General features: G+C 40.4%; 1 protein-coding gene across 1 annotated transcript in view; it reads left to right on the top strand.

Annotated features, from left to right (window-relative positions):
* Window positions 1-10,528, top strand: part of avpr1aa (arginine vasopressin receptor 1Aa) — a 552,460-nt gene that overhangs the window by 46,399 nt on the left and 495,533 nt on the right. The window lies entirely within an intron of this gene.

Genomic DNA, 10,528 nt, shown 5'->3' with positions numbered 1-10,528 from the left:
TGATCGTTCAATCATACAACACTGAAACTGCTTAATTTTTGCAACAAATAAAAGAAAAAAAATTTAAGACTTTAAGGCATCAACAGAACTAGAATCAGTAATTCACATCAAATACATGGCGTCCATGACGTTCTGTCGTATTTTGTCTTTTTTTGGAATGGAGAATCTTGTTGAAGAAAGAAAATCATACAAGTTTGGAACATTTTTTGGATTGAAATTACTCTTTAAGATTCCGTCCAAGAAAGTACTACACTTAATCTGTTGCCATTTAAATCATAAAAAAAAGTCCTGGGAGCAGCAGTAATTGTACAGTCTTTAGTTTCATGATCTTGGAGTGAGTTGAAGTTCAAATATTTGACAAATGAATGGATTAACCACCACGACCCGCCAACATCTGTGATAAAATCCCCAGCTGAGACCACAGAGTTTGATAAACCCTGTAACGATTGAATCGTATGCAGTTGATTTGAACCCTGCTGGGTTTGTCTATAAAACGCACTTGAGATTCTGAGCATCAAAATGACGGCTTTTCATCTCTGGGTCATGAACCTGGTTAGAAGAGAAATACTGAACGATTCTGTCAGTCACATGAAAGTAGTGATGTTACGTTTGTGAACGAATCGTTCTCGTTCATGTAATCCATTGACTAATTTTTATCGTTCACCGAAATCCATCCCTCCACAGCAACGTGGTGCTATTAGCTCTGTTTCATCCTGTCAAAAAATGTATGAGATGTGACGGAGCATGTGATTTGTTGAATGTAGTTAACGAATACGCCCTTCACTGACCGATTTGCTTTTGAGTCTGTCTCTGAACGAGAGAGAGAGATCTTGTTCGTGAACAAGTTGAATGAACTGGTACATCTTGATCGTGAATGAAAAGAACCAGTTGTTGAACGATAATGATGGCGAACAGAGCTCGACTCGTGTAGTTTGGCATATTTTCAGCAAAGAAAGCAATTTACACTTTACCATTGTAATGAAAACTGAATTACTAGGTGTTTTAGACTTAGTTTTGTGGTGTATTTTACACTTTGAACAATTATCTCAAGATCTCTCTCGTTCAGTACTCTGTACAGTAGTCAAGTAAATTGTTAAAAGTGCAAAATATACCTCAGAACACAGTAACGTTAGTGGGTCAGTTTTCATTATGTTGCAGGTACCACCTCCAGAGACCCGTGGACAGATTATTAACACTGTAAACACAGGAAACAAAGAAAAGAAACGGGAGTCGCGTCTGCTCTCTGCCAGCTCCTCTGTTTGTGTTTTTATTGTTACATAAATATGCAGCATTTAATAAACAATTGTTTAAACATAAAGCATTTGAAATCTTGTTTGTCTTCTTAAGTTGCTTTATATTGTCTCTTTCTCAAAGTCTATTCAAGCACAAATCCTCCACACTTCAAGACAGTCAAATGTAATATTAACTTACATAAATCATAAATACATAAACCTGTTTAACATTGTAATGCATTTGAGTGATTTATATTCCATACACAGTATTTCAATACTAATATAACCAAACAATAACAGCTGTACAGGCTGCCGTTAACGGTCACAAATGGCGTGACCAGAAGGTTCTCAAAGCGCAAGTTCAGCGTGAGCTTTCCATTCAGTATTTAAATGTTTTTAAACATAACTAATAAACATTTTTATCTTGAATTACATAACAACAGGTTTGATTAAAAATAGAACGTTTACAGAATTATATACATCACTTCTATCGTCTCTGTGCCCTGCATGACACTTTTAACAAATAACACGTCAGATTTTCAAAAGTCTCTCAACTATATCAGAATATACACTTCCCTTTAACTAATGTTATGTTATTTGTACACTTACCCCAAGTGTTAACCCCATAAGGTGTGTATACTTGAGGTAAGTATAAGTGAGGGTAAGTGGGAGGCATGCTATAACTGTATAAACCCCTAACGGGCATGTGTGAAAAGGGATAAGAAGTGAATGAGTTGTGTGGTGTAGGGGTGAATTGTAGGCTGACCAAATGTGTCGTATATATACATCTGTCTTGGCATCCGCTCCCTGGCTGACCTTCTCATGCTGGCCCTACCCCCAGACCCTCCACTCTTTCTATGTTCACAGGCTGACTGTTTGAATTTGCTTTGTCTCCATCGTCTGGAACTTCTGGACATGCTGTATTGAGGTAAATATATGGATGTTCATTTGATGTACTCTCTTCTGTTCTTTGTTCCTCTCTGTGCCTTGAATTTTCTCTCTCTTGAATGAACGGGTGTCTTCCCCTACAGGCATTCTCCCCAGAAGTTGATTGTTCTCTGTTGTTGACCAGCTGACTGGAGTCCTCAACCAGTATCCTTTTACACTGCTCTCTTCATCAGTCTGCCATATCACTATCTTCATTGTCAACATTGTTGCTGTTTGTATGTCTCTCTGACTTTTTCTTTCTTTCAGGTCCCATGGATGCAGGTGTCGTCGCTGGAGTTTCCACAGGTAAGTCATTCACCAGTAACAACAGATTGCGATGTAGCGTCTTGGTCTTTCTGCTGTCACCATTCTCTCGATATACTATGTATACGGGGTTGTCTGTCACCTGTTCCTTTACCACATATACAGCTTTTTCCCAGTAGGAGCTCAGCTTTCCTGGCCCTCCCCGTTCTCCGAGGTTAACTAGTCCTCTGTCTCCTGCCTTTAGCACAACTCCTCTCACTTTACGGTCGTACTGAACTTTCCCCCTTGTGCTTGACTGACGACTATTACTTTCTGCAATCTTGTATGCTTCTGTCATTCTCTGGGCCCACTGTTCTGCATACCCCTTTGAAGTTGTTTCTTTTTCTGGTTCTACCAGACCAAAGATCAGATCGACTGGAAGGTGAGGATGCCGTCCATACAACAGGTAGAATGGAGAGTACACCGTAGCAGTTATAGGCATGTACAACTTGAGGTAGGTAGTTCGTCCATCTCTCTTTTTCCTTGTCTGTAAGTGTTCTCAGCATTTGCAAGAGGGTCCGGTTGAGTCATTCCACAGGGTTTCCTTGGGGATGATATGGGGTGGTACAGGAGTGACCAATGCCAGCAAGTTGGCTAAGATTCCGGAACAATTCATTTTCAAATTCTCAACCCTGGTCGTGGTGTAATTTGGCTGGGTATCCAAAGTGGGGGATGTAGTCTTGAAACAGCTCTGCTGCAGTACGCCCTGATTTGTTTTTGGTTGGATACGCAGGTAGCGAACCTGGTGAAATGGTCCATGACTACAAGGATATATTCATACCCTCCTTGGCTCGGCTCCAAATGAAGGTAGTTGATACACACCAGTTCTGAAACATCTCACATTTTTCGGGTTTCAACTTCACCCCGTGGTGCTGAAGGGCTCTTAATATTCTCCTGAGGCTTTCAATGTGTTCGACGAAGGACTTTGCATTACACAAGGTATGGTACATCTAGGTATGGTTTACAGCATTTATCCCTCAATGAATCGAGCATCTCCTCCATGCTACGTTGAAAAGCAGCAGGTGCGTTTGACAGGCCGAATGGAATCCTGACCCACTCATACAGTCCCCACGGTGTACTGAATGCAGTCACATGTCTGGACCCGTCAGCAATAAAGCCCTGGTGGTAAGCTTTACCCCGGTCCAAGATACTAAACCAAGAATATCCCCTAAGCGTGTCAATTAACTCCTGTATTTTAGGTAATTAGGTAATGTCAAGGATGGTATTTTTATTCAGGAGACGGTAATCCACGCAAAGACGGAGTTTTCCATCCTTCTTCCTGACGCAAACCACTGGAGCAGCATATGGCGATTTAGACTTGACAATCCACCCTTTGGCTATAAGATATTGTACATAGCCTTTTACTTCACTAAACAGTGGTTTTGGCACAGCAGAATAAGCTCTTTGGACAGGGATATCATCCTGAAGGATAATAGACATCTGTAGACTGGGAATACATCCGATATCGTCGTCACCCTTACTGAAGACATCTGACTCCTCATACAACATTTTCTGTATGACTTCACGTTGACTCTCGCTCAGATGTCCTAATTCGACAGGAGGATGCCACAAGGTAGTGTTGATCTCTCCCTCTTTTGTTGTTGCATTCTGAATACTCGCTGTATGCCTTGCTTCACTTGTTTGCCCAGAATCCACTATTTTTTTTATTCGTTGTATTGTTCCGAGGACTCTGCCCTGCAGTAGAGTTACATCACAGCCTGTATGATTCCCTACAGGTATGGACATGCACGAGTTGTCTTTCCACACTCTATCTACCATGCTGACCTGCGCCCCTGTGTCCAGCAGTGCCCTCACTGTGAGTCCATTCAAGTTACACTGGGTAAGTGCTTTTCTTCCAATTTGTTTAATTATTTTGTAGCCTTTTGTTTGGTAGGTATCAGGAATGTTCGCTCCTTGACTCTTATACTCTGTTTTTGTGCTTGATGATTCAATTCCTTGTGTCCGATTAGTGAGTCTTTGATCTATGATCCCCCCCCCCCCGGCCTGGCTAGTGCTGAGCAGGTTGCATCATTTTGGGACATTCGCTTTGCGGCCACTGGTTGTCCCTCTGCAGTGGCCGGATCTCGTTTCCCTGCCACTGAGGTCGTCTCAAACATCTAGCTGCCCGATGCCCTTATTCACCACAAATGAAGCAATGTGCACAGTCCTGTCGACCCTCTTCTGTACACCATCGACAACAATGCAAGCGATTTACTTGGCGGGAAACTCGTTGACTGGTGGAACCTTGACACCCTCTCTCTCGTACTGCCATGGAGTGTTGTAAATTATCAACCAGGTTGGTAAGAGCGTCGATCGTCGCCGTCTGTTGTTTAATTGAATCGTCCTGGCCTTTCTTTATAGCAGCCTCCATCTTTTCTCCCACATCACTGTTAGATATACCATTGGCTTGCACTACCTGCTGTGAACTGTTTCGTTCTGGCTGGTGGACCGAGCCGTCACAGCCTCTCATTTTCATCACTGGTGATTTTCGTGACATGTCTAAGGATGGCCTCATCAATCACATTATTAGCGGCAAGCTGGGGCTTCAGTTCACTGTGAATATCTTTGTATCGATGACTCAGGCCCTGGTATACTGTATGTACAAACACATCTTTCACAGTATCTGCATTATATTTTCGGTCTGCATCAGCTTGTCTTGCTGCAAAAAGTATCTTCTGCTTCAGGCCCATAATGCGGTACAGGAACTGTTGAGGAGTTTCATTTTTACTCTGTTTAGTAGACAATTAACTCTTGGAATAGTTCTGTGCTCCTCTGGTCACCCAAATGTGCCTGTATGAACCCTTTTTGCTCACTTACAGATTTATACTTATAGATTTTAAAATCTTGTTAACTACTTATAAAGCCCTGAATGGCTTAGCTCCTCAGTACCTGAGCGAGAGCTTATCACATTATAGTCCTCCACATCTGCTGCGTTCTCAAAACTCTGGCCATTTGATAATACCTAGAATATCAAAATCGACTGCGGGCGGCAGATCCTTTTCCTATTTAGCACCCAAACTCTGGAACAATCTACCTAACGCTGTTCGGGAGGCAGACACACTCTGTCAGTTTAAATCTAGATTAAAGACACATCTCTTTAACCTGGCTTACACATAACACACTAATACACTTCTATTATTCAAATCCGTTAAAGGATTGTTAGGCTGCATTAATTAGATCAACCGTAACCGGGAACACTTCCCATAACACATGATGCACTCGTTACATCGTAAGAAGAATGGCATCTACACTAATATTTGTCTGTTTCTTTCTTATTCTGTTTCTCAGTCCATGTCCCTGGACACCTGGATGAGCCCCGGGGACATATCCCCAGTGAAGACCTCGACTTAAATACAATAAAACTAAAAAGAAAATAACTAAAAATATAATAAAATACCTAACTACATAATACTATTATTGTTAGAAATTGCAACAATATAAAATAGAAATAAATACATTTATACATTTAAAATTTGAATTAAAACAATAAGTAAACAATAAATACACAATTATCTCCTGGCCAGAGGAGAGCTGGCCCCCCGACTGAGCCTGGTTTCTCCTAAGGTTTTTTCTTCTCCATTCTGTCACAGAGGGAGTTTTGGTTCCTTGCCGCTATTGCCTCTGGCTTGCTCAGTTGGGGACAATTAATTTGTAGTGATTATCGTCAATTTGATTTTGCAGATACTATTTAAACTAAACTGATCTAGACAATGACATCTCTGAATTCAATAATGAAATGCCTTAATTGAAAATTGAGTGTTTAATCATATTTTTATACATTACTGACTCTCTATCCTCCAATTTGATACTGTTAAGTGCTTTGACACAATCTGTATTGTTAACCCTCTAAGCGCCAATGTCGCAAAATTGCGACAAGACGTCATACTTCATGAAATAGACTGTAGTTCCTAATATGGTGTAATATCTCATTTATATTCCCTACCACTAGATGGCAGACATGTAGTACTTTGATTCTAGACCAAAATTGTTCGAGGAAATAGCAGGGCAAGTTAGCTATCGTGTCATTGATGCGGAAGCAGTTCAGCATGTGAGTAAATTGTGAGAGAAAATCACCAAATGGCTAATAAAAAGTTGTACCGTGAGGATGTGTTGCAAATGTTATTTGCCGATTCTGACTCTGAAGCGGAATATTTGCCTTTTGGAAATGACGATCGGTCATCTAATGATCGCGCTTCTCCCGGTACATCTTTGCATGCGCAATGGTGCCGCCGTGCAAGGCGAGAGTGTTCACGAAGCACAAACAAATGATAATTTGGACCCTTTGCCCGATGGGGGTGGCAGGGATGGACGTGGTCGTAGTGTCCATAGGAGAGCTGTTGCTCTCTGATGATCGGCCAGATTGCGTCGTTTGTTCTGATCGCGCGCGCTCTAAGGGCCGCCGGCAGAAAGTACAGGTGCAGTCAGTGTGGGGTAGGTCTGTGCGCTGTGCCATACAATGAGAGGTACCATACTCTCAAAAACTATAAACTGTGTCACCTAGATACCTGATTGGGCAGATAGCTGGTCAACTGATCAAAAAATAGGCACATGCATTTTACTATGGCACAGTAATATAGTAATAATTTACTACTTTCTCCTGTTTTACTGTTGATTTCCTCTTTTCCTGATCATTTGGAATGAGGATTAAAAAAAAAAAAAGAACATGCAAATAAGTTCAAACATCCATTCAATATATATTATTTCCTTAATATTACTGATGAACTGATCAAAAAGTAGGCTACTGTTCACATGCGTTTTACTACTATATAGTATAGTAATATAGTAATAATTTAGTACTTTCTCCTGTTTTATTGTTGGTTTCCTCTTTTCTGATCATTTGGAACGAGGATAAAAAGACAAAAAAAAAAACATGCAAATAATTTCAAACATCAATTTAATATATACTATTTCCTGAATATTATGAAATTCAAGAGGGCCGCTCCCTGATAACATCATAATATGCCAATTAGATTAGTATATTTACACTCCACATAAACTTTTGGTCATGCCCAACATTTTTCTAATTCAGAAGATCAAGATTTCAAAAGCTTGTGGCTTGAACGGGCTTAAAGGCTTCTTGATGTCAAAATCCAGCAAAACCCTGACGCCTAAAGGGTTAAAAGCGCTATATAAATAAAGGTGACTTGACTTGACTTGACTTACTGTCATATCCTCCTTATTCATTAACATATCTTTGAAGATACCGGGCTTGATGATTCTCAGCACACCTCTTATAATATCACCATCACAGACGTTTTCTCTGAGGCCACCATCCATTTGTCTGCATAAGTTGTTATATGTGATATCCGACGAGTGGTCCCCAATCTGACCTCCATGTATCTTGAACTCACGGGGCTGAATGTATGAAAGTCCTCCCATTGGAAATGTACTGCTGTCGGATGCTCGGTGTGGTCTGTTGGTCAGGTTTGTAAGTGGTGAAGCTGCACTAAGGGATGGCTCAATGGGTCTGGTGAGTGTCAAGTGTTGTCGGATTCTTCTGCCAAGTTCTTCATATTCTGCGAGTCTTTTCTGCATATAAGTCTGTGCTGGATCTTCCGTCTTCAGCACCCCCTGAGGTAAGTGTGTTGTGTGATGGTGGTATGTGAGTGTCACCAGCAACTAATGTATTTGAGTATGTGTGTTATGATTGTTTGTGACATTTTCAGATGTGCATAAAACCGTGTGGTTTTGTTTAGCTGATGTCACCATTTCTTGTAAGGTCAATAATTCTCTCATACCTTTATCATCCTTCTCTAGCAAGATTACACTAGACATATAAGCATCAATGTGTTCAAAACACCTCTCACTGTCCTACAAATCCAATTCACTTTTGTGTTCAGATATTGGTCCAATTCCTTTGGCAATGCGGTACAGTTCGTCAACAGGTAGGTTGACTAAATCTTTCTTGATGTCTCACACCAGCCGCCTCCTTGCACGTTCTGTCATAATCTTAATTTTCTGTCAGTGACAGCCTCGAATTTAGGATGATGTAAACTGATTGCAGAATGTCTGGCATGTGCCTCGTTGTCTGTGGATGTAGCAGCCGCTGGCCTCTAGCCCAACGCCACCTGGTCCAAATGGTCCTGAAATTATTGGATCAGCCTCCCTGTGTCACGTGAAGCCGATCCCGGACGAGCCCCCAAGAATCTGTTGCAGGTCCCACCTCCAGAGACCCATGGACAGATTATTGTGAACCCTGTAAACACAGGAAACAAAGAAAAGAAACGGGAGTCGCGTCTGCTCTCTGCCAGCTCCTCTGTGCTTTGGTCATCTGACCACGTATTTAGACTTATTTAATGGGTAGATTAGGCACACATTTTTTTTTTTTTTTTTTTTAGCAAGTATACATTCGCTCAGACTTGCATTCTCAGTACTTGCGATTCCACGAGTGACGTCACTTGCAGTTTTTTAAAATTTTGTTCTATTTATTGATTATTTTTTGTTTGAATCGCTCAACATTTTACAACAGTAGCCCGGTGGTGAAGACAAGAAAAAATAAACTAAATTACAATGTCACTTGCAATCGCCGCTTGCACTTTCCGCTACCTGCGACGTCACTTGCATTCGACACGAATCGTGTGCGTTGCCAATGGAGACAAGACGCTGTGGTGGTTAAACGATTAAAACTAATTTAGTACAATAACGAACAGGGTCCTGCAAGTCATCTGTAGGAGAAAAAGACGACCCGCAAATCCGTGGCAGAACAGCAGAATATGAACGCAATGCGCAAAGTTTCTCGTTAAGCGTTTTCCTCCCGCAGAAAACCATAAACACTTAATATGGCTTAATGTGTTAAGATAGTGCTATTAAAATATCAAATTCAATATACAGTTTATTAATATAATGAATATGTATATAATATTTTCCTCCCATACCACAAAACATGGGATAATGTGGCATAATGGACTAAGATGATAAAGAGCAAACTCGATATGCTCCTCATCATTATTAAAATATACATAACTAATGTACAGGCAGTTGAGTCCAGAATAAACGCAACATGCCAAGTTTCACGTTAAACGCTTTTCCAAATAGAATAAACGGTCTACAGCTCTTTTATATCATTGTCTTTGTCCATTAAGCTATATTACGTGTTTTATTTAAAATGATTTTCTATGGGAGGAAAACGTTTAACGTGCAATTTAACGCATTGCGCCCTTTTAATATCACTTAATGCATTTCATAATGCACGTTCATATCTGCTGGTCTGTATCTTTGTGTCAACAAAACTTATAGGCTAATAAGTCTAATAAAAAGCTAATAGTCTTATTATTAAATTTAGTTCATTATGCCACAATAAGCGTTTTGCTGTATGGTAGGACAAGTGAAAGGTTACGTATTGTGTTCATGACCGTCTTCTTGCCTTGTAATACATTTAATAATAACTATACATCGAATGTTATCTTTTAATTGCACTTAATGTATCTTAATACATTAAGCCATATTAAGTGTTTATGGTTTTCTAGAAACTTTGCGCATTGCGTTCATATTCTGCTGTTCGGATTTGCGGGTCGTCTTTTTCTCCTACAGATGACTTGCAGGACCCTGTTCGTTATTGTACTAAATTAGTTTTAATTGTTTAACCACCACATGTCTCCATTGGCTATGTACACGATTCGTGTCGAATTCAAGTGACGTCGCAGGTAGCGGAGAGTGCAAGTGACATTGTAATTTAGTTTCTTTTTTCTTGTCTTCACCACCGGGCTACTGTTGTAAAACGTTGAGCGAATCAAACTAAAAATAATCAATAGAACAAAATAAAAAGACTGGAAGTGACGTCACTCGCGGAAGTGCAAGTACTGAGAGTGCAAGTCTGAAGCCAGACCCTGTTGCATTATCTGCACTAATCATGCACTTCTGCTATAAAATCCAGTTAACTGGACCACCTGCAACATACACACCAGATCAAGAGTCAGATAGATTTATAACAAATTGCACGGTATACAAATAAGCTGTTAAGAGTTAATACACAGACATCCAGATTGCTCTGTTTATTTCTTTATTAATATTATTTTATAACCTCTCTGCTATTCACACGTTAAGATATTGGCAACATCCCTTCTGGG

The sequence above is a fragment of the Barbus barbus genome (genome assembly GCF_936440315.1).
Source record: "Barbus barbus genome assembly, chromosome: 48".
NCBI lineage: Eukaryota > Metazoa > Chordata > Actinopteri > Cypriniformes > Cyprinidae > Barbus > Barbus barbus.
Note: the sequence above shows the minus strand (reverse complement) of the source record. Positions and strands in the feature narration are given on the sequence as shown.